This window comes from Oncorhynchus kisutch, unplaced genomic scaffold (assembly GCF_002021735.2).
Source record: "Oncorhynchus kisutch isolate 150728-3 unplaced genomic scaffold, Okis_V2 scaffold3837, whole genome shotgun sequence".
Classification (NCBI taxonomy): Eukaryota; Metazoa; Chordata; class Actinopteri; order Salmoniformes; family Salmonidae; genus Oncorhynchus; species Oncorhynchus kisutch.
In genome coordinates, this window is record NW_022265782.1 from 1 (window position 1) to 4,063 (window position 4,063).

Consider the following 4,063-nt stretch of genomic DNA (forward strand, 5'->3'; position numbering starts at 1 on the left):
CTCACTCACTTAAATCATCATAACACTGTCAAAACAGGATACATCCTAGCCACAGGTGCTAGCCGTCAGTTCGGCCACAACATCCCATGACTGCAAGAACGCACACACTACACACTCACTGCGAGGACACACAGACTTGCCAACACAGGAACGCCAACATACAAACCACACCCACCCCCTCCCCTGGGGATGGGCTCCAAAAGACAAAGAACTCTTCCAACTGCCAATGGGACGGCGACACAGTCTGGAGGAACTGCAATCGACTACCAGCAACCTACCAGAGGCTGATCTACCAGAATCTACCTACGTCATACCCATGCATAAATTGACTGCACACAATGTATCGGGGCTCTTTTTCCGATAGTTCCCTAAGAACTAGGAACGAATGGGCCGTGCAGCACGCTTTGCCAAGATATCATTACTCTTGAATAAACGGCCTTACTATACCTTATCCGCCTTGTCCAAGTCGGCACTTGGTCTTGTTTCTTCATTTATCATTCATCACACATCCATCAGGTCAGCTTCACTTCAGTACCATCTGATCTACAAGGTCTGATACTGTTGTCAGGTCAGGATGGGCCAAGAGTGGAAAGGTTACTGGTTATGAGAACATCACTGGTGAGAACTCAGTGATAAAATGTATTTGATCTCTCCCATCTCCCCTCTTCCTCTCTCCTCCTCCCTCCTCTCTCTGTGTGACAGTGGTAGTGAGTAGAGAACGTTCACTGAGGTAACACTCAAATACAAAGCATTCTGGGATTTAAGTTCCTACTTGACTGAGTGATCTATTTAGTAAAGCAGACTGACAAGTTAAACATTCATCATGAGAGGTGCAGAGGAAGTTGTATGAATGAAGGAAATCAGTTGAATATAATTATAATATGTTGATAGTTCCTGAGCAGATCACTGTGAGTCCAGGAAGGAGATATAATACATGGACTAAAGTATGTGGAACTCAGCAGTGAGTTTTACAACAGAGGATTATTTTTACGCTCTACGTGGTTCAACACTCGGCGGTCCTTCTGTGAGCTGTGTTGTCTACCACTTCACGGCTGAGCCGTTGTTGCTCGAGATGTTCCACATTGAAATTCACTGACATCTTCAGTAAGGACATTTTACTGCTGATGTTTGTCTATGGAGATTGCATGGCCATGTGCTCAATTTGATACACCCTGTCAGGTGTGGCTGAACTAGCCGAACCAGCTAATGTCCACATACTATTGGCCATATAGTGTATCTTGAATTACCTGAGCAGATCACTGTGAGTCCAGGACGGAGTTCATTCGTTCTTGTACACTCCCTCAGTGAAGGCTCAGACCCAGAACAGGAAACTCCAAACCCTCTAGTGGTGTTTCCAGGAAGTACTGAAACAGTCGAGCCACAACCCAGCTGTCTACACACTACTGCAGCTATAACATCACGTTAGAGAAAGCTCCCACAGTCCTCCACTCTCCCTGGTCGTACCACTCCACTCCACCAGCACAGCGACTGCCTCCTCCCACCAGCCTCACATCATCAGGCTCTGAGAAAAGAAAAGAGAGAGACAGTAATCTTTCTATTTTCTCACTAAAACACACCTATATTGTCTCTCATATTCTTCACTCCAGTAGAGAAACAATGTTGATTGAGTGACAAACTGTTTCTTACCTGAGCAGGTGAGTCCAACAGCATTACCAGGTAGGCAGGTGTTGTTCTCTCTGTCTGAGGTGTCACAGTCCAGGAGAAGGGACTCTTTGCCTTTACACTGGAACTCTTTATCCCAGGTCTGACCCTCACCTTCTCCATAGAGCCCCCCCTGTAGAGCTGCAGGAGTCCCACAGCCAACATCCCCACAGACTACCTCTGCATCCTGCCGGTCAAAGTCAGCTTCACACACTGAGGCCCAGGACTGATTGGACTTCACCTCCACTCTCCCAGAGCAGAGACCAGGTCCATCCACAAGCCGCACAGACTCTGGAGAAAAAGAGTTGGTTGAACATTCAATCAGTTTTGTTGATGACACTGTCGATGACTAAACACAATATGTTGGATAAAAGAGTAGTTTGCTATGTTTGATACTGTAAGAGGTAGAAATGGGTTCTTAGTCACTCAGGATCAGGTTGGGAATAATGCAGGCAGGAGACAGGAATAAGTTCACTTCACTTTATAGAAAATAAACAGCTGGACATCCATCAGGCAGCTTCACTTCAGTACCATCTGAACTACATGATCTGCCCATGAACATCTCCCATAAACCAATATGACAAACACAAATATAATGTTTAAATACATCTGACATCTCTCCCTCTATTTAAATGAAATAAAAACACATAAACATGATACATGGTAATATTGTATAATGTATAAATAAATCTCTCAATATGACCAGTCTCTTACCTGAACAGGTCACATGACGATAATATGCACCATCACAGTCACCAGGTCCTCCTATGATGCCACACTGTCTAATAGAAGACTCATCTCCACTACACCTATATAGACTGACTCCTCTTCTTCCATCTTCAATCAGAGGTCCTCTAGATTCAGATACAGGATTCCCACAGTCCATCTCTCTACACACAACCTTAATCTCTCTCATCATGCTCCACCACCACCCACTAGTACATAGACCTGACCACTCTCCTCTGTAGAAGACTTCCACTGTCCCAGAACAGGAAGTGGTCCCATTCACCAGTCTGACTGAGAGTTCAGCTGTAAACAGCAGAGAGGAAAACACAGTGGTGAGGACAGATGATGACAGTGATTCTGTTATTCTAACAGCAGTGATGCTTTGTGGTTGACAAGTATTAGTAGTTCCATAAAACACTACTTGTTATTGGGGTTTAGAATGGTTTGTATGGACACATGAATTTCTCCATGTGGGATAATAAAGTTGACTAATATTGAACTGCTATAATCACTGTAGATTTATACTCTACCTACCTGGTGGACTGACGCTTTGAGCCTGGAGATCTGAGGAGAAAGAGAGAGACAGAGATAGAGAGACAGAGGAGAGAGAAGAGAGAGAGACAGAGAGAGAGAGAGAAAGAGAGACAGAGAGAGAGAGAGAAACAGAGGAGAAAGAGAGGAGTCAGAGGAAAAGCGAGACAGAGGTTAAATGACATCAACATGACCTTTCATGATGTGATGGGGAGACAGGCTTATCGTTGGTATGGTGCAACAACACCCATGTGTACATACACTATATATACAACAGTATGTGGACACCCCTTCAAATTAGTGGACTCTATTTCAGCCACACCCCTTCCTGACAGATGTACAAAATCAAACACTCAGCCATGCAATCTCCATAGACAAACATTGGCAGTAGAAAGGCCTTAATAATGAGCTCTGTGACTTTCCCATCCCTTCTCCCCCTCTCTTCTCTCCTCTTCTTCTTCCTTCTTCCCTCTCATCTCTCCCTTCTCTCTTCTCTCCTCTCCTCTCATCCTCCTCCCCCTCCTCCCCCTCTCCTCTCCTCTCCTCTTCTCCCCTCCTCTCCTCCCTCCTCTCCTCTCCTCTTCTCCCTCCTCTCCTCTCTCCTCTCCTCTCCTCTTCTCTTCTCTCCCTATCCTCTCCTCCCTCTTCTCCTATCCTCCCTCTTCTCATCTCTTCTCCCATCTCCTCTCCCTCCCCCTTCTCCTCTTCTCTCCCTCTCCTCTCCTCCCCCATATTCTCTCCTCCCCCTCTCCTCTCCTCTTCTCTTGTCCCCCTCTCCTCTTCTCCCCCTCTCCTCTCCTCTCCACTTCTCTCCTCTACTCTCCTCTCCTCTTCTCTCCTCTCCTCTCGCCCTCTCCTCTTCTCTTCTCCCCCTCTCCTCTTCTCCCCCTCTCCTCTCCTCTCCTCTCCTCCCCCCTTTCCCCCTCTCTTCTCCCCCTCTCCTCTCCTCTCCTCCCCCCTCTCCTCTTCTCTCCCTCTCCTCTCCTCCCTCCTTTCCTCTCCTCTTCTCCCCCTCTCCTCTTCTCTCCTCTCCTCTTCTCCCCCTCTCCTCTTCTCCTCCTCTCCCTCTTCTCCCCCCTCTCCTCTCCTCTTCCTCTTCTCCCCCCTCTCCTCTCCTCCTCCTCTTCTCTCCTCCCCCTCTCCT

At 47.1% G+C, this 4,063-nt stretch overlaps 1 long non-coding RNA gene across 1 annotated transcript; it reads right to left on the bottom strand.

Moving 5' to 3' along the window:
- Nucleotides 1–2,480: 2,480 nt before the first annotated feature.
- LOC116372006 (uncharacterized) lies at nucleotides 2,481–2,971 on the bottom strand. The gene is made up of 2 exons (XR_004209085.1): nucleotides 2,923–2,971; nucleotides 2,481–2,691 (listed from the first exon to the last, which is right to left on the bottom strand). It is a non-coding gene; the product is annotated as an uncharacterized LOC116372006 (long non-coding RNA).
- Between the last annotated feature and the right edge of the window lie 1,092 nt (nucleotides 2,972–4,063).